General features: G+C 44.3%; 1 protein-coding gene across 18 annotated transcripts in view; it reads right to left on the minus strand.

The window, feature by feature from the left end:
- PTK2 (protein tyrosine kinase 2) overlaps positions 1 to 21,340 on the minus strand; it is a gene marked incomplete at its 3' end in the record, with an annotated part of 231,814 nt that overhangs the window by 192,859 nt on the left and 17,615 nt on the right. For 13 of the 18 annotated variants that reach the window (XM_081266329.1, XM_081266328.1, XM_081266342.1 and 10 more), the window contains exon 2: positions 6,963 to 7,058. The exons of 4 other annotated variants lie outside the window; for them this stretch is intronic. Of the gene's footprint in view, positions 1 to 6,962; positions 7,059 to 18,303; positions 18,366 to 21,340 lie in introns of those variants that run through there. One more of the 18 variants, XM_081266335.1, reaches the window with a different exon arrangement.

The raw sequence follows: 21,340 nt of genomic DNA on the forward strand, positions 1-21,340 counted from the left end.
GGGCCCCACCTGTGCACTGGTTAAGCACAAGGGCTAAGCTTCAAGTGAAGAACCTGACACCATCATAGGAACCTTGCACAAGTTTCACCATCTCTAAGTTCAGTTTATCTGTAAAATGGGAGCAGTAGTCACTGCCTTACTGAGCTACTCTAAGAATCACACCAGAGTCAGAGTCCACACACACCTGAAAACTGTTCTGTGACTATCATTCTTCACCTTAACTCCTGCATCTCAAATGTAAGCAAGATTGGGAAAATGGCCTTCAAGGGCCACCCTGTTTCTGAACACCGCCCTCTGATGGAAGTACTTCCAACAAAGACTGGGAGCAGAACCTCTGGCACATGCTCTTTCAGAAGCACACTAGCGTTCCCCCAGAACCAGACTGCACTGCTCCCTTTCCTGCATTTAAGTTTCTCAGAAAATGAAGTATGGTGAGCCCATACTCCTGCCCAGCCAGGTGGCACAAAAGCACCCAGCAAAGCGCAGGTCAAAGAAAGCTGGGAGGCGCTGGGGCTGTAGCTCAGTGGTAGAGCCCTCACTAGCCCTGGGTTCAATCCCCAGCACCACACAAAAGGAGAATGGGTGAGCTGGGGTCAAAACACTCCACTGCCCAGTGTCAACTCATGCCAATCGCTTACTCCTCAGGAAGCAGTTTGGACCTCTGAACGTGAGTTTTCTTGCCTACAGAGTGGCAATACCACCATTGACCCCTAGTGCATCTGGAATGACTAAGCACCCTAGTGGGGGGGTACATTTGATGGCGGTGATCACATCCTTAGGCCCAACACAACCCAAATGCAACCTGCCTGTCTTCCCTCTTCAGAGCAGGAGCCACTAAGTTAAACCACCATTTCAGCAGCCTCTCCCCATACACCTAAACTGCTCTGAATACCACCAAATGACCTCCACTATGCTATTTAGTACAAGGTCAAACCAAAACTTCAACTTGACCTTTCTGCTGCATGACAAAGTTGAACATGCCCTTCCTCATGAAGTATTTTCATCCCTTCTTTCCATAGCAACCAATACTGGTTTTTCCAGCAGCTGCTCTGTGCTGTTAACACTCCTCCTGACCATTTAACAGCAAAGTAACATACAGCTCAGTCTCTGGCCAGCTTCTCTATGCTCACCAGTGACCACCTAGTGTCCCTTAGCTTGCACTTCTACTTCCAGCTCAAAATTCTCTTCCAAGCTCATACTCCAACTGCCAGAAACCCCTAGGAGGCCCTAAGGAACAGATCCAAATGAGAAATGCCTGAAGGTGCACTCCTCATACACCACTGAGTCCCAGCCCAGTCCTGCAGGCTCCTCCCGCAGCCTCACAGGCAACTGGCCCCTACTTTCCTCACACCCTGCCTAGTCCCACAGGTACTACTTTCAAAATGCATCCAGGGTCTACCTGCTTCTTACCACCACTATCGTTGCCACCCTAGCTCATGACGCCTCTGCTGCTTGCCTGGTCCCCTCCACAACCAGTGGGGACTCACCAGTGTCTATTTCTACATTTTCTCTGTTACCGAACTGAGGAATATTCTGCTCCACAGCAGCAAAAACAGCACTCCAGCTGCCCTTCACTAGATACCTGCACTCGCCATGGTGCTGCTCCCTCCCAGCAATGCTCTTTCTCCTAGTCATCCGCCTGTAGCCCGCAGTAAGCAGCGCCTACTGCGGAGCCTACCTACGCCACAGTATTTAGGTGAGACCTGCTTCCCAGCTTCCAACTCGTGGCTTGGGCTTGGGCTCTCACTATGCTGCTGCTATGATTGCTCCCCCTCCATCCACCCTCTGGCTTGTGCTGCAGCTGGATCTACCTAATGCCATGAGAACCACATCTGGCAATCAGCAAGAACTCAGCAAACATTCCCTGAACTTAATGGCTAGTCCACAGTATAAACCAATTCTTTACCAGGATCACCAGCTCCCACTGTCTTTCCAATGGAGCAGCCTGGAAAGAACCCATTCCACAGTTCATGCGAACACTGGAACTACTCTCAGACTAATTGGCTGCTGAGGGCTGGCACCAGACAAGGATGGCATGATCTCAACTGCCCCCCCTTCCTCACTGCTGCAAACCCTCAGAGGCATCACAGCTCCAACCACAGGTGTGCCAACTCTGATCTCATGGGCACAGCCTCAAGCCCTGCCTCAGAGCAGAACAAAAGCCACTCCAAGAAAACCAGCTCCACTGCCCCGACTTCAGCTACAAACACAGAAGGGGTACAATAAGTATCTGTTGAAGAAATGAGGAACAGAAAAGCAAATGTCTTGCCCAGAGTACAACAGCAAACATGGCAGTGTCATTAGCCTCAGAAATACCTGACACCAAAACTATTGCTCTTACCCAAGCTGTGTGGCCTACACCTTAAGGTCCTCACAACAGGCCAACATGTCACATCCTACCCCTAAGACCTCATGACAGGCCAACATGTCACATACCACTGCTAAGGTCCTCATGGCAGGATGTCACATCCTACCCATAAGGTCCTCACAACAGGACAATGTCACATCACACCCCTAAGGTCCTCATGACAGGACAACGTCACATCCCACCACTAAGATCCTCAGGACAGGACAATATATCATATCCTGACCCTATGGTCCTCATGACACACCAAAACGTCACACTACACATGCCCATCCCTTACAGTCCTTAGTGGCTTCAGGTTCAAGAAGGAAGACTAACACTTTCTAGTGCTCTAAAGACTTCATGAAACAAAAGCACTAGAGAAAATGACAAATCTCTAATAATAAAAATCAGAAAAGGGAGAGTCACCAAAAGATGAGAATCCAACAAATATCCAAATATTAAAAAGGAGCTGGGAGCAGAATGATGTCAGAGACCCACAGACACTGAGCCCTGGAACAGGCAGGCTTCTGGCCGTGAGGTTGCTGAGTGTGGCCTAGTTCCATGACAAGTTATGCTCAGGCCAACCCAGCATCTCCTCTTGGACCAAAAAAAAAAAAAAAAAAAAAAAAAAAAAAAAAAAAAAAAAAAAAAAAAATCCAAGGGTATCTCTCTAGAAAATGAAGTAAAGGTTTATGGTACAAGTGTTGACCTTCTGAGAGTAAAACCTCCCTGCCGCCTGGTTATCTGGGGCTGACAAAACAGAAGCATGCTGAGGAAGAGAGCCCAGGCTAAACTCCTTCAGAACGCGGCTCCAACTCAGGCAAACATCAAGCCCTGCTTCTTAGGCACTTCAGACAACCACAGCCCACTAGACCCCAAGGAATGCACCTCCACCCAAAAGGAGTCAGTACCGAGAGAGAGAAACAGCCTTGAAAGAAAAAGCCAAGATGGAAAGCTGAAGAACACCTACAAGAGATAGGCAAAACCTCACTAAGCACATCTAGGAAGAACTCTGAATCCTTAAAACAAGAGACTCAAAATAACAAAATGATCCCTATAATTAAAAAAACATACACTGTTTTTAGAGTTCAACCCATGTGCAGCCCCTGAACATTTGGCTGGAACTGCAAAGGTAGCAACATGAAACCCAGCAGTGTAAAGGTAGAAACAAAAGTGTGGCCCAGGACAAGGACACTTGCTAGAAAGGGAGGGAAGAGCCAGTTCCTGGGGCAATATCATCCTTACCCTGCAAACTGAAGAGCAAAGATTCTAATATAAACTAAGGGCCCAAGGAAAAGATTGTTAAAATCACAAAAGACGACTTTTACAAGAGAAATACACATGGAGACTATCCAAAAATGAGACGCAGGAAGAGATGTGGGAATAGCACCAACCCACAACAGATCACTTAAAACTGAGAGGCCACAAATGGCAAGGTTTACATGAAATATCACGTTTTGGAGATAACATCAGCACACCCAAAATGAAAAGTGGTGAAGGAAGAAGCCTGTGGCATGGAATTCAGGGTTGGGAGGGGCCGATGCTGGCTTTCCATCCACTCTCCTAGCTTTCAATCATATAAACAAGTAAAAAAGCACCACCAGTCCTTCCCCACTGCCCTCAGCCAAGCACAGCTCCTTCAGAGGGCAGAAACCCTGCAGCCAAGACACAGCCCAGCCTCCTGCTTCACTCTGAACACCTCCCCCAGTTCTCTCTGGCAAACCTGGTTCTACCTATAGCAAACTGCATCCACAGGGACTCAACACCAAACCTGCTCATCTCTGAGCCTCCATACAAGACCCACTCCCTGCCCACCCCTCAAGAACAAGTGCTCCTACTCTCCAGGGCTCCTACTGGACACCGCACCCCTGGGAGCAGTGTCCAGCAGGCTGTCCATTCTGGGCTGAGGCCCAATGAATACTCCCAGAGCAACTCGATGAGCACTCCAAGAGCAACTCTTTCTCCATGCAGCACTCACCAGCCTGTATGAGCTGCCCAGCCCCTGAAGAAAGGATGTTATAAGAACAAGGCTCACAGAAAATCTCAGCCTAGCATAGCGCCCAGCATTCTAGACTCTTAGGAAATGCTCTTTGGAGTAGAAGTCCCAGACCTCAGAATCCAAATGTCAACTGTTTTGGGGCTATAAAGGGTGCCTCTATTCACAAATACAGGGGGTTGCAGAGGGTCTCAGGGCAGTCCTCCTCCTGTCTACCACCTTCCCATAACCCATTAGCCCTGAGAATGACCTGCAAACTCACCAGAAAACTGAAACCACATCACATAAAGTCCCTTCCCTAACACCTAGAAACCGAAGTAGATGTGGGGAGAAAGGAGAACAAAGGAGGAAAGCAAACTGACTCTCATATGGAAATGGAAAAAACAAACCAGGGTTCCTACTCTAAAAACACTTGCCATGGTGGACACAGTGGCACTCGCCTGTAATCCCAGCAACTTGGGAGACTAAGCCCAGCCTGAGTGCTTAGCAAGACCCTAAAGCAACTTGTTGAGATCCTGTCTCAAATTTTTTAAAATAAAAAAGGTCTGGGGGCTAGCTCAATGGTAAGACACCCCTGGGCTAAATCCCCAGTACCAAAACAAAAAATGAAAACACTGGCTAAAGTAAAATTCAATATAAATTATCAGAATACTGACTCCATGAAGTCCAAGTTCATGAGGCACTCACTGTGGTGACATACTGGTTAAACAAAATGCTCCTAGCTAGCACTAACCCAAGGGAGACTAGTGACTCTTCCATCAACACATCTGTCCTCAGTTTACTAAGCTCTGTACAAATGGGGATGGACTCTCACGTCTACGATTTCCCTACTATGGACCAGGAACTAAGGTCCACAGGTCACAAATCAGCAAAATATACAAATTATAAGTAATCTAATCTCTTCTTTTTTGGGGGGCGGGGGGCAGGTACCAGGGATTGAACTCAGGGGTACTTGCCCCACTGAGCCACATCCTCAACCCTATTTTGTATTATTTGGAGACAGGGTCTCACTGAGTTGCTTAGTACCTCACTTTTGCTGAGGCTGGCTTTGAACTCACGATCCTCCTGCCTCAGCCTCCCAAGCTGCTGGGATTATAGGTGTGCACCACCGTACTCCGCTATAATCTAATCTCTTCAGGGATCAGTTCTACTCTCACAGTAATGGGAAGAAAAATACCACCAAATACTATTTGCTATTTTAAGTGTTGAACAAATTACACAAACCTCACAGCATCTTCATAACAATCCATAAGAAAGATCATATAACAGTCTCCTTTGTCAGGGAAGAAACTAGGTTTAGGTAGATTAAACAACTTGATCAAGGTTGAATTATTAGTATACAAGATGCCCAACCCTTATCCATAATTTTATTTTCTGAAGTTTTAGTTACCCACAGTCAACATGGCCCAAAATTATTAAATGAAAATTTCCAGAAATAACTCCTAAATTTCAAATTATATACTATTCTGAGTAGTATGATAAAATGTGCCCTATCCCACCTGGGACATAAATCATCCCTTTGTCCTGTATATGTATTTGTTTATGCAAACCTTACTCATAAGGCTATTGCAGCACTGCAGTGTTTGCATTCAAGTAACACTTATTTCCTTAATAATGTCCCCAAATCACAAAAGTAGTAATTCTGTCAATCTGGATATGCCAAAGAGAAGTTGTAAAGGGTTTCCTATAAAGTGAAGAGCTGAGGGCTGGGGATGTAGCTCAGTGGTAACACACTTGCTTAGCCTCCTTAAGGCCCTGGATTCAATTCCCAGCATCATCATCATCACCACCACCACCACCACCACCACCACCACCACCACCCAAAAAAGTGAAAAGTTGAAAATACAACAAGATATTTTAAAAGAGAAAAAGACCACAATCACACAGCCTTTACTACAGCATCTGGCAATGGTTTTATTTTATTATTAGCTGTTATTTGTTAATCTCTTACCATGCCTAATTTATAAATTTGATTATCAGAGAAATACATGTATATTGGGGCTGAGGTTGTGACTCAGTGGCAGAGCACTTGTCTCACATGAGTGAGGCACTGGGTTCAATTCTCAGCACCACATAAATAAATAAAAGTATTGTGCCCATCTACAACTTTAAAAAAAAAAGAAATACATGTATAGGGGAAAACACACTACATATGTGGTCAGAGTCTATGGCAGCCTCATGCAGGCTGCAGATAAGAGAGAATGACTGGAAATAAGCAGCCAACATCTGAATCCGGAGTCCAGGAGGATAAGAGAGCAACCTGTAGGCGGTTACACTGAAGCCAGGCACTGCCAGTTTTAACATCAGCAATGTTTGGCCTCTCTGTCTTTGTTTATGAAAGCCTTACTCATAAGTAATTACAACTTAGTGTTTATAATGCCCAGAGTATGCAAGTGTTACTATTAGCATCAGCCAATATCATTATACAGCCTGCCTATCTCAGAAAAGCAACACAGAGCTTCACTCTCAGTGGCACTGGACGACCCATGCTTCTCCCCTCACCTGCCCTACAAAACCAACTGTTTTGTTTGCTGCTACTATATGTCACAGAGATCCTAGGACAGGTGAAGGAAAGCAGACAAAAGGACCAAGACACAAGTGTAGAAGAATCACACTCACAGTTCAAAAGGCAGCAAAGCTCTGTGAAAATATCCGAAGACGATCTGAAAACACTGCTAGTGCCTCCTTTCTCCTTCCATCATAGTCCAGGGGAAGCTGAAGAGACAAGAGACACACACGTGACTACCTTCCTTCACCGTGTTTTCAAGCACTACTGTATCTACCACCTTAGTCGGCCTCTGTGTGCATACCTTGCCAACTGGGCTAGACTCTGAATGAAGGAAAAAAAATATTACCACAGGGCCTGGGGTTGTAGTCCAGTGGCAGAGCACTTGCCCAGCATGCATGAGGCACTGGGTTCAATCATAGCACCACATAAAAATAAATAAATAAAAGTAGGGACTGACGATGTGGCTCAAGCGGTAGCACGCTCGCCTAGCGTGCGTGCGGCCCGGGGTTCGATCCTCAGCACCACATACAAAAGAAGATGTTGCGTCCGCCGAGAACTAAGAATAAATAAATGTTAAAATTCTCTCTCTCTCTGTCCCCCTCTCTCTCACTCTCTCTTTAAAAAAATAAAATAAAATAAAAAATAAAGGTATTGTGTCCATTTGCAATTAAGAATCCAAGTGACACTCAATTACCAGTGTCATCAAAGACACCTGATATACGAGAGGGTTAAGTGATGGATATCATCCACTGGTTAATAATGAACAAATGAAATAAATGCTAAAAAAACCCAACTCTCTCTCTCTCCCTCTCTACAAATATATATATGTATGTATAATATATATGTACATATGTATATATTATACATATATATAATATATATTACCACAACCCATGTGTCCAAGTCCATACTTTAATTATAGTAAACACAAATACACAAATAAAAGAGGTAAAAACCATTAAAACATCAACAAGCGTAAATCAACCTGCCACAAAGTTGGCTGATAAGTTCAAGGTAAGATAAGAAACAGAAGGCACATTTTTATTTCACCCCCTCTAACTAAAGTTACACTAAAGAGTTTTTTTTTTTTTTTTTAAATTAAAAACCAAACATGCAGGCCAAGGAAAGTTGAAAGGAGAAAAAAAAAAAAAACTCAACATTTGTGAAATTGTAAGAAAAGTCTCTGCACACCGAAACAAAAACAAATGAGGAAAAAGAAAAAAACCTGGAAGACAAACAACAAAAGACTGGGGGGCACAGTGAATGACTCCATAGACCAAGATGGCCAGACCTGAGGCCAGCAGTGGCCACCAGCCCCCTCCAGAGCAGGACATGCAGAGAAGCCCAGAGCCCACTGCAGCAAAGGCTGCAGACCAGGGAAGAAGGCAAAGGCCCAGGAGGGGGCTCAGGGAGCTCCCCCACCCACCCCACCTGCCAGACCAGAGGCTGCTCTAGAAAGGGGCACCACTGGGATGGGGTGGGCCTGGCCAATGGGACTGATGGTAGATCCCCTCACTGAACACACACTACAGCCCCCAGCACTTAGCATTCAAATCCTAATCCTGCAAGAAAGAGACTGTCAGAGCATTCTTGGGGAATCTGATCAGCCTAGAGGAAAGACAAAGATAACAACATGGGATTCCCCAACAAATGGCCTGTCCAGATGCCCTCATACAAAACTCAGTTGAAGGAAGCCACCCATGTGTTTAAAGAAGAATTTCTTGATTCATGGCAAGGAAATACTACTAGGCATGTGAGAAGAGCCTCTGATGCAGAAGAGAGAGACCAACAAGGGGAAGGGGTGGGGATGCCAATGTGGAGGAAAAGGAACCACATGAGCTACAAGAACCCAGGCACACTTGTCAGCAAGATTTGGCAGCACACCTCTCTGGCAGAAGCACAGTTTGCCTTGCTGATCCACTTCCAAACATGTGTTTGACACCTTGGTATTTCTAACAATTTCAGCACCCAACACGGGGCCCCATGTGTCACCTGGGGTCATGAGGACTCCCCCCTTATAGAAGACAGGTCTGCCTTTTTGCAGTGGTCTTAGAGTGGGAGGGTGATCCCTGAGGCTGATCCAAAATCAAAAGAGGGTTGGCAACATGGGAAAAGGGCCCAAGCAAGTACCATGGCAACCAGGTAACCCATGCATGGACCAAGGCAGGAAAATCTATTCTTGAGCTCAAGAGAGAAGTACTTCCTTGGTGATAGGGACATCTTGGAGGTTGTGTGTGACTCAGACTCTATTCAGAAACACAAAACCAGGGTGTATAAGTAACCTCCAATAAAGACAGGGTGGAGTACGAAGCAGTGTGGGGCGGAGGGGAAGGGCATAATTACACAAGCCACCAAAAAAAAAAGGGGGGGGGAATAAAAATTTTAGGCCTAGGGACAGGGAAGGACAATAGAAAGATTCCATATGTAAAGTTTTCTTCTAAAGTAAAAATGGGGCTGAAGCAGTGGCTCAGTGGTAGGAAGAGTCCTTGCCTAGCATGTGTGAAGCACTGGGTTCTATCTTCAGCACCACATAAAAATAAATAAAAAATAAAGGTCCAGGGCTGGGGCTGTAACTCAGTGGTACAGCCGAGTGGTACGAACTTTTTGTATACATATAGATTACACCTGTTAATCTATATGTATATAGATTATATATATATAGATTAACAAATTTGATCCTCAGCACCACATAAAAATATGAAGACATAAAATAATTATGTCCATCTACAACTAAAAACAAATTTTAAAAAAAAATTCATGTATACATGAGTACTCATAAATTTAATGAATGGCCTTTCAGTTCATATGATTCAAATAACTTCAACAAAAAGTTTAAATTGGTAAGAGTAAGATGCCTTTGAAACTTCTAACCCACACTCTGCCAATCAGAGTGTTGGTTTCTATAAACTATTTAAAGTACAACGTCCATTGCTTCTAAGAATTTTTCTTCGGCAGGAATAACTGACTTAAAGTGTTAACTAGAGTTGTAAGTTAGAAATGGGTAAATTAGTTTTTTAACATGAATGGGATTACTCTTCATAAATGTGTTTCTTAGGAGTCATCTGATTAATTTTGTAAAGTTAAATTAGTAAAATATCAACTAAGCACAAATTCAAGTACTCTCAGCTTCTTGAATTCCAAAGTAGGCTAGACTTAACCTCATTTAAAGTTATGTTTTTGTTGTAAAGATTACATCTCAAAATAAATGGGATATAATACTCAACTAAGTAAAGGTTTATGATTATAAAAATCATGTTTCTTGGTTCATAGCTATTATACAAACTGAATGTTTTTTGCTTGTGAATTTCATTTTGTATTTTCCTTTTTAAAAAAATAAAGAAAGAAATTTTTTAAGGCGTATAAACTGGTGGGCTGGGATTGTGGATCAGTGTTAAGAGCGCTTGCCTCACACAGGTGAGGCACTAGGTTCGATCCTCAGCACCACATAAAAATAAAATAAAGGTATTGTGTCCACCTATAACTAAAAAATAAATATTTTTAAAAATGTATAACTGTTGCCTGTTAATGTTTTGCAGAACCACTGCTTCTAACATAACAACCTGAGGTAATTTGAGACAATAAGCCATCACAGATAGCATATAATGCTGACTTCCAGTAATTAAACAAAAGGGGTTACTGTAAAAATTAAACACGTTAAAGTATAACCTATTACCCCCACATTAAGACTGGTGAAACTGGCCTGCTGAACGTTTAAAACTAAGACCTGGAGACCAAAGTCAAGGAAGTAAAAGGGCTAAGGAAAAACAGACAATATTTTGGCCCTTGCCCTCTTTGGTCAGCCAAAACTCAGGGAACAATGGCACTTCTATAAGGGCCCAGGGTCTAGTGAGTCACCCAACCCCCCAATGAGGGGGATCAAGAGGACCCTAGAGAACAGGAGGACAAACAACACACTTTCTGCAAAGAGGAGGTGAAGAGGGAAAATGTCCCTGATGCTTCCAAGGGAAGCCACGTATGATCAGCAAGACCCTATCTTATCTAGGTAGAAGAAAAGCTGAAGGAGCCAAGAGGCTTCTCACAATTTCCCAAGAGTGATCCCTAACAAATCTCAGCTGACTCCAACTACATGGAAAAAGGTCAGTTTTGAATAACTTTCTCTTAAACCTGGCAAAAGAATATAACCAAAGCAGCCATATATGGACATTTAAAAGATAAGACAATGGTTATTTTATTTATTGACACAAATCCTCCTGAAAGTAAAACTGGGAGATTATAAAGCAAGGGTTTTTATACAGAAGTGCCTAGTAAATATCACAAACAGGTTCTGTCAGAGTCTCAACTTTGTTCTAAGTCAATTCAAAGGGTACCAGTACAAAAATGAAAATGAAATCAAAAGGTATTAAAGAGGGGGGCAGGGGGGCACATGCCAATAATCCCGGCAGCTCAGGAGGCTGAGACAGGAGGATCGCAAGTTCAAAGCCAGCCTCAGCAACGGTGAGGCACTAAGCAACTCGAGTGTGACCCTGTCTCTAAAAATAAAATACAAAATAGGACTGGAAATGTGGCTCAGTGGTCAAGTGCCCCTGAATTCAATCCCTATTACCCCACCCCCTCAAAGAAAAGAAAAAGAAAAAGGGGGTCTTGTGAGAAATAGAAAGTCTAGTGGTCAATTTTCAAAACACAGTATTTAGCCTTAATAGAATGTGAGATCGAACTGTAGTCATTTTATCTACAGCCCTTCCCTTTGCCTGCCTCAATTTTAAAATTAGCTAATTGAACAGATTATAACTCCAGTTCTTCCTCTAGGCAGCACTATGTTAGGGATAGATGCAGGTGGACTGCTGCCCAGGTACACTGGCTAGCCAGGTTCAGCAACATGTCCTTCAGGCAGAAGTACAGTTTTCTCTAGAGAAAATGCTGACTGTCACTGCTCCAGGTGTGCTTGCTCACCCAGACACCAGATCTCACAAGACCATCAATAAAAAACCTCACTTTTGCTATACCTCATGTCTTTTGTCCAATCTTGGGTTTGAACAGATGAGCTTGTTTCTCATGGTTGGGACAAAATCTTATGGTTTGATATGAGGTGTCTGCCCAAAGTTCCTGTGTTAATGTAGAAATACTTAGAGGTGAAATTACTGGACTGAGAGAGCTGTAACCTAGTCAGTCCATCCTAGTTCAAACATACTAACTGGATAGTAACTGTGGGCAGGTGGGACACGGCTGAAGGATGTGGGTCATGCCCTGGAATGGTTCATCTCCCTCCCCTCCTTTCTTCCTCCTTGTTTCTTGGCTGCCATGAATGGAGCAGCCTTCCTCTGCCACTAGTTTCAGACCCGATGTTCTGCCTCACCTTAGGCCCAGAGCAATGAATGGTCTTGGTCAATCACAGACAAAACCTTCAAAAATAAACCGTTCCTGGGGCTGGGGTTGGGGCTCAGTGGTAGAGTGCTTGCCTGGCATGTGTGAGGCACTGGGTTCAATTTTCAACACTACATATAAATAAAATAAAGGTCCATCGACAACTAAAATACATAACACACATAAAATAAATAAAACTGTCCCTCCTCCAAGTTGTTCTTTTTGCATATTTTAATCACAGCAACAAAAAATTAACACACCTATCTTCTAGTGGAACTAAATTGCTTTCAGTTTACAAGTAACTCGTGCCCTCTCTCACATCTCCCTGCCACTTACTGCTACCTCCACTGGATCACCTTCCGTGGCTAGCTGGATGCACGGATGGGTGCTGCCTTCCCCTGCACTCCACAGCATGTCTTCATTCACAGATATGACTCAGTGACTGACATCAGCCGTGCCTTGCACTAGACAATGGATATACAGCAGTGAACAAGAGACACAGCCCAGCCCCAAAGAAATCAAATGGTGCAGCTTAGTGCTTAACACACTTCTTAGAATGAACATTAGCTCTCCTCTGTGCAAGACTCTAGGGACAATGATAGCCTCTGCCAGCTCGGCAGCCACAGAACCTCCACACCAGGTAAATAACACTATTAAAGAAAACCAATGTGAAGCTACAAAAAAGCTACAGTCGGCTACAATTAGAAGTACTTGCTCTTCGAAGGTTCTCTGCCTCTTTTGCCTCATTCAGGGGTGTCAAGTTAAAAGCCTCATTCACTGAAATATCTTGAGTGTCCTGGAGCTTGCTTTCTTCTCCCTGCTGAATGCAGAAGCACCCCACCCCAGTTATTCCCCATGCCTGATTTTTGTTTTCCACTCTACTTCCAGTAGTATGCATCACACCTAAAACAGGGCCCACACTACACAATGATCAGTAAATACTTCCTTGGTGCATGACTGATTTCATGAATGGATAAGTGGATATACTGGATTTGAAAACTGCTCTTTGCTTTATTTTGTATTTTTAAGGAGAATTTAAGCAAATGATAACACTGGGTCCTAGCAACACTAAGCCCGTTGCCTCCTGCTGCTTCAACTTAAGGCAAGATGTGTAATTCTAGCTCTCCCTTATTCCATTCTCATGCAGAATACAAACCAATGTATTTTGAGTTTGAAAGTGATAAAATACACATGAACTACTTCAAACATGGCCTAAAGATGATATTCCACAAACTTTATAATTAAAATGTATAAATTCTTTTGCTCCAGATGGATTAAAAAAATTAAACTTGGCTTATTATACAATAAAATATATTCTCAACTATCCATAAATTTCTGTAAGATGGTTACTCCTTACCCTTTTTGCATGAATGGGTGTATTTTAAGATAGGTATAAATGGATGTCTGGGCTGCTCAGGATGGTTTTTCCTTTCTAACCTGCACAGTAAATCCACCAGTCATAGTAAATCTGGACTTCATTATCACATAGAGTATTTCCTTTCCTCCCTTGCTTACAATGTTCTCAGTGAACAGCCTTTTTCTCCTTCCATCTCTCACTAAATCCAAAAACAACCCCAATAATCAGAAGGGTAACACTTCACAAATGTGCTACGTGTAGCTCATTAATCTTCACAGTCCTAAGTGGTCACTATTATTATTTCAATTATACACAGAAAGAAGCTAAGTCTTTTAAAAAGCCAAAGCATTCTTGGAGGTCACATGGCAAACAAGGGGGGAGAGATCATAGAAAACACTGGCTTGCAAGCCACTTCTGAAAATTGCACTGCTACTGTGCATCCCAGATTAACCAGATAAGAGGACTGTTAAAACAATAATCATGAGCTGGGTTTTCCAAAGCACGGGGCAGAAAGCTACTCCTAGAGCTGGGTGGCATTTAATAAAATATACTAGCCAATCTTGAGATATCTGGCTGGAATTAAGTAGGCTGAGCCCCTGAAAAGAAAATACATTTGATGTTAACTGTGTAACAAAACCCAAACCCAGTACTCCTTTACCAACAACAGCCTAACAGTCTAGATAAGTCATCACTGAAGCTCTCCAATGTCCAAAGCACACCACCACCAAGGGTTAGCCCCTCTTCTTCTACACCCAGATAGGCTGCGACCTGCATTCTGAAAGACAAAGGACTGAGGTGACTTTCTGAAACACAGGAAATATATCTGGAATGTGAATATGACCACGAAAATGACTGGGACAAACAAAAGCTTCTTTATGCTTCAAATAACTTTTTAGCCAAAAACATCATTCCACTAGACTGCAGAGGGGGGTCAATGTGGGGACTGTCTTGTTCATCATGTGCCATTGCCTGGTACAATTTGCCATCCAAATGGTCCTAAGCTGCTGTTATGGCTTGGATGTGAGGTGTCCCCCAAAAGCTCCTGTGTGAGATGTAAAGGAACATTCAGAGGTGAAAATGATTGGATTATGACAACCTTAGCACAATCAGTGCATTAATCCTCTGATGGGGATTATCTGGGTGGTAACTGAAGGCAGGTGGAGTGTGGCTGGAGGCAGGTCACTGGAGTGTGCCTTTGGGGTTTATAATCGGAATTTGGCAAATAGAGTCTCTGTTTCCTGGTATGATGTCCTGAGCCTCTTCCTCTGCCAAACTCTTTCACCTTGATGGTGTGCCTCACCTTAAGCCCGAGGAATGGAGCCGACAGTCTATACACTGAGACCTCTGAAACCATGAGCCCCAATAAACTCTTTTTCCTAAAATTGTTCTTGTCAGGTCTTTTGGTCACAGCAGTGAAAAAGCTGACTAAAGGAGCCACTGACCAAATGAATACCCTAAGGGAAAAGAAGCTGTAAAGCTACTGAATTCTGAAAAGTAAACTGTTGACAATAACAACAGTAATCTGCCCACTTTGTGTTCAGAGCAAATGTTAAAAATAAATTTCTTTCCAGTTCTTGGATTAATATAAATCAGGAATGATAAAGATTAGGAACTGTACTTGCCAAACTCCAGGATGCTTCTGTCCTAAAAATAAAAGTTTTAATTATTTATATGACTATCTGTGTACTCAAACTAACTTATACCACATTTGTAAAAAAGTTTGCTATTCTCTATTTGACAGATGAGGGGACAAAACAGATTTAGAGAGGTTAAGTAACTTGAAGAACATCACATAGCACGCAAGGATCTGATCCGACACTCAGCAGAATCTCTCCAAAACCTGCACTCTTCACCACTGTTCTACTCTGCTGCAAGAAACATCCCACACTTCCACAACAGTAAAGGCACTGTGATGTCAAAGGAATGTTATTCTACTGAGATTAATTAACAGGCAAGTCAAAACACTTCAAGACAAGGCAAACCTTCACCTACACTCAGAATAAGCTATGGCTATCATACATGGTATTTCACAACCGTTTATGTTGTGTCCCTGAGAAAGTCCTATCGGAAGAGACATCGAAAGAAGGAGATCTAACCAGGAACAATGGTGCATGCCTGTAATACCACTGACTTGGGAAGCTGAAGCAAGAGGATGGCAAGTTTGAGGCCAGCCTCAGCAACTCTGCAAGACTCTGTCTCAAAATAATCAATAAAAAAAGCTGGGGATGTAGCTCAGTGGTAGGGAACCCCTGGGTTCAATCGCCAGTACCACCAAAAAAAAAAAAAAAAAATTCAAATTCAGGTATATGGAGAAGCATCTCCTGTAGCAACTAGGGGAGGTAACTCACCAAGCAACACGAGTCATCTAGGTGCTGTGACCCTGCTTAAACTGGAGCCCAGCACCTGAGTACAGAAGCAGTCTGCCCAATAGAGAGCCCTAGGTCAGAGTGAGGAGGCACAAGCACACGCCCTGCCTCTGCCCTGGAAGCAGTAAGAAAGGCTGGACAGAACAGCTGCAGCCTCTGCTTACTGCAAAGTGAACAGCTCAGGAGAATCGCGGGGAGGCTGGAGCTCACACCACCACCAGGTGGCAGTCTGACCAGACCCACGTTTCTGGCATCTGGGGCAGACCGCCAGTCCGCTGGGGCGCCAGAGCATAATTAGGAACACCTCCTCTCCTCCAGAAAGAGATCACCAAGATATGCCAATGCCAAAATGACACAGCTGTGAGAACTGCCCGCAGGTTTTCAGACCATCACACAGAAGATCCTTTGAGCCTGCATACTCACACTGCATCCAGTATCACAAACTCTTCTCTCTACCCAACAGCTCACACTCCCACTCTTCCACCAACACTCTACAGGTTGACCAGGGGCCTCCCATGCCTAAACCCTACGGTCAATCCTTGAAGACTACTTGATCTGACAGCGCCCTCCACTTCCCTCCTGGTTTTCTTGCCCTCTGGTTCTCTAGGCTGATGCTCCTCTGCTCTCAACATGAGTTAATCCCAGTGTCCTTGACTCTGGCTTTCAGCCCTTACCTGCACTCACCTCCTAGGTGACGTCACTTGAATGGCTGTCTCCCACTCACTCCAGTGCAGGCCCAGGCCTCTCTTCCCACTCCCATCTCCTGGATCCAGCTGCCCAGCTGCTATGCTGGCTGACTGCTGTCAAGTGCATCACAGTTGCCACCTTTGTCTCCTGAGCACCACAGGAAGAAGCCACAGCTGCATCCCATGAGCCTTGGCCTGCAAAACTCAGGGTCAAGGTTAACAAACAGAGGCACTCCTGCAAGACCCAGAGGAATGAGAGTTCTGATCAGCTGCAGGCACAACACCGTTGCAGATCGGTATGCAGGAGAAAGAACAGGTTCTGGCAATGGAAACCTAGAGCAGCTTCTGCTGAAAGTGCCCAGCAGCCTCAGCTCCAGGGACCACTGCCCCAACTGCCTCTAAAGGGACCTCCTTGGAAGCACTCATTAACCAGCCCTCCCTCACCCAACTTTCAGAACTTCCCTCCCAATTCCTTCACATCTAGCCTAGCTTGTTTTCCTGACCAAACCCTGATGGATATGCTCTGTACAGACCAGCTTCTAGATCCCTTAGGGAAGTACAGCATCAAAGATATCAAAGACTGGAAAAAAAATATCCAAGACACAGCACAAGGCTCAGCATGATACTGCCACAAATCTTCTTTATGGTACCTCAGTAAAATGACTGTCCTTCCAGGAGGTGCTCAACCCAGAAAACATGCCACCTTGACTCTTCTTCCTCCCACACCCCTACCCAATCTTGTCACCAGATAATAGCTCTTCCTGCAAGACCCACCTGTCAGCTGTCCACTTGGCCCCAGGCCCATCACAACCACCCAGACTCAAGCCTCCAACACCATCTACCCAGTGAACACAATGGCCACCTGACCAGTCCAACCATCTACCCTTGCTGCCCTGGAGCCTGCATGAACCAGAGGCAGAGGCAAGGCTAACCCAGACACCATCACTTGCATGCTCATCTTACATGCTGACAATCCCTTAGTTAAACCACGTTGGACTGCATCCATCAGGGAAACAAGTCAACAAGGAATGTACCTGTTTAAGACCATCACCTTTTCAGTAAGAACAGTTGCTGAGTTGAGGACATTAGGAACAGCATCAGTTGTCAGTTAAAAACAACGCAGGTACTTCCCAATGGCTTTCCATGTATGAGAAGTGTGTGAAGTTGACACACATCATCAACATCGCTTGGTATTTGAGGAGTCACTGCTGAGCATGAAACAAGGAAGGGATCAGATTCTAGGAATAGGTTGTGAACAACAGCACAGGTGAGGGCAATTTTCAACCCAGATGGGAAACCACTGATTTAACACACATTGGTGTGAGGCTGCTGGCCTCTAAGTGCTAACAGTGAAAATACACACAGGCAGGAAGAAGACCGGCTGGACACACTCGCAAGAACAAACACATGGGGTGAGGTCACAGCTAACCAGCAGGCCCTACGTGAACAGTGCTTCAGCACAGCAAGGGTTAGGTATGGGGCAGGGGCCTCAAGCATGAGCTAATTTATTAGCGCCTTAGCCATCGCCAGTTCTTTTTGACTTTTTATCAGAAACAGCAGCTTTAGGACTTTTACCAGAGCCCACTGAAAGTTTTTGAAGACTCCCTCTTTGTATCACTAGTGGCACACACACTGAACAGCTCTGGAACCCCACTTTCACTCCAGAATCAATAATGCTTCTCCAGATTTCGGACTAATCAACATGGCATGAGGAACTGACCTGCAGCAATCATCTACACGACAGCCGACATCACAGCAAGCTTCTTCACACACTTCTCATACTGTCAAAAGCAAAAGAGAAGCAAGATTTTCATCATGAAAATCTGCAGATGTATTTTCTCAGTTCCAAGTATAGTTCCAAGGGCTGGGATGCAGGTCAGTGGTAGAGCACTTGCCTCCCATGTGCCTGGTCATCCCTACCACTTCAAGAAATAAAAGGAACTGACCCAGCAAGATTTTCTGAACCCTGATGCAAATACAGAGTAGACTGGCGTATTCAAGATCCAGTTAACTGCAGTTGAGGAGCTTCCACCTAACCGCAACAGGAAGGGACTCATCTGCAACATGACAACATGCTTCAAGGTAGGTACCAAGAAAAACACAACAGAAGGCTACAGAGACCTTCCAAGCACTGAACATGCTCAATTAAAAGAGCGTACTACTGCCTGCTCTCAGTATGAAGATGTTTTCAAAAACGAAACATGTACACTCTACTTGCAGTCCAACATCATGAGGCAAACACCTGTGACTCTGGTGACAATGAACACTAACTCTGAACTCCAATAAAGAAAATGGTATCCACCTTCTCCAAGATTCCATTCTTCTCACAGTAGACCTGCACTATAAAAAATTATGCTCACAGGGCTGGGGTGATGGCTCAGTGGTAGAGCGCTTGCCTAGCATGTGTGAGGCACTGGGTTCAACACTCAGCACTGCATATAAATAAATAAAATAAACGTCCATTGACAACTAAAAAATATTTTTTTTTTAAATTATGCTCACTTACTATTATAATGTCTGGAATTTTCTCAGTGGAAATTAGCAAAAAAAATTTTTTTCTTGTGATATAAATACTTATATAATATCTTTATTTTGCCTATTAATCTACAAAGTATAAAATATTTACCTTCTGCCCCTTTATAGAACTAGTCACCTATCCCAGGTTAAGTCAGCGAAACCCCCTAGTCTTCTGCACAGAGGCAGAGTCAAGACACATTTAGCCTGTCTTTAATTTTCTCAATTGCCATTTTACATTTATCCCTGATAACTTTTTACCTTATTGATTTTAGCATTTCATTACAACCTGTCAAAATATTTTAAAATTCTAATTCTAAAAATGAGCTGTCTCCTAGCATGACTCCTATTCTTATTCAAATCCCTGATAGAAGTGTTAGACAGGACAGGTGTCAAATATGACACACTACTTATGACGTTCTCACTTGTCTATCAGAATTCTAACTTTTTGAGACAGAGTGCTACTGTGCTGCTCAAGCTGGTCTGGAACTCATGGGCTAAGGCTGCTCTCCTGTATACAAATATACAGCTACACTTCCCCATACCCTAAGCAAAGACACTCCAAACTCTGCCTATGCTGTAGCCACAACCATCCCAGCCTACAACCCGAATTTAACATCTGAAACTATCCAGGTTTTCACTTCTGACTTGAGCTTACTCACTCAATACTGTCATTCCTTACATCTTTGCCACTCGAGACACCTTGCCTTAGCGGAAGTCACAGTTTTTCTCAGCAGAAAGGGAAAACCTCAGAAAGGACCATGGTCTCCATCTCTCCTCCCTAAACCCTGCCTCATGTGGGGCAGCCCTCTCACCAAGTCCACCCCATTTCTACATGGACTGCCACCATCTATAATCTGCAACTTCCCAATTCCATATGATAACGCAAAACCAAATAGGAGCCAACCCAGTGGAGTCTGCAGACATCAGGCTGACCTGCCTGACACCCACATCCCAGCAGGTCACCAGCTGCCCTGCTTCTCCTGTCACCCAAGGGCTCACCACAACACCATGTAGGTGCTGCTCTACAGCTCACCACCAAACGTTCCTGACTGATCAGGAATGTCGCTCACTCTTGGTGTTGAAACATCCTACTGAAAAATGACACTCTCTTACACAGCATAGGAACTTTAAGACACACTCACGAGTCTACAAACTTGAGTCAGTCTGTGACCAAGAGCACGCTGAAGACACACCACAGCAATCCCAAACACCTGGCTGGCCTTCTATATACCGAGTATTGTTTTATCTTCCAAGGGGAGGCAGGGAGGCTGAGAAAGACACTTTTAACTGCTCTTTAAACAGTCCAACCTTAAGAATAAGTGCATGTCTGCATTTTACTGGCCACCTTCACATTTGAAGTAAGATTCCTGTGATGTGGATGGCTGGCTTTCCCTCACCATCACAAACCTACTGGAGCACCACACCTGCAGGACCTAACAAGGAGTGCCCCACCCTCTTCCCCAACCTCCCTTCTGAAGACCTGGCAAGAGTTTAGAAGACTTACCCCAGAGAAAACCAACTCACATTCACACTCAGTTCTGCTTACAACTGCAGGGCTCAAGGACCCAGGAGAGAATGCTCCCGCCTCAAAGCAAATGTTTGATCACTAGTATACTCCAGGGGCAGAGAAAAAGAACTAAGAATCCTGAAACTGGAAATTACCCTGGAGTCCTCTGGGCCCTGCCACTTCATTTACATTGTCAAAACCTGTAGATTAACCTGAAATAGCCTTCAAATCAACCCCTTCTTTCCATTTCCTCCACTGTCGCCTTAATTAAGGCTTACTTCATTTATTTACACAACATAATTACATAATTAAAAGAACACAGGGACTGCTGGATCAGACCTCTGGACTCTGCCCTTTCACCCCTTTAGCCAGAGACAGCAGGTGAGCCATTTTCCCCAGAATGAACCCTTGCTTCTCTCCCTTTCTCACAGGCACTGCAGACACCTTCCTCCCTGGGCCTGGATTCTAGTCCAACCATCCTCCTACCAACAGGCCTGTTCCTGTCATTCCAGGACACAAAGTGTGCATCAGAATCAAGAGCACAGGTCAGGTAATCCTGCCTAGATTCTCCTTCATCTCTTGTACTCAGCCCAACCTGTAATCCAGGTGTAACCAGGGGTAATTCTCAACTGAGAGTTGTGCACCAGGGGCCTCTGGCACCTTGTGCCTTTCCCTGGAGTGGTGGACCCTTCCTCCCTACCCCTCTTCCACCAGAGGGGACACCACATCTGCT

Source organism: Spermophilus citellus, assembly GCF_964194105.1.
Source record: "Spermophilus citellus genome assembly, chromosome: 14".
Lineage (NCBI taxonomy): Eukaryota > Metazoa > Chordata > Mammalia > Rodentia > Sciuridae > Spermophilus > Spermophilus citellus.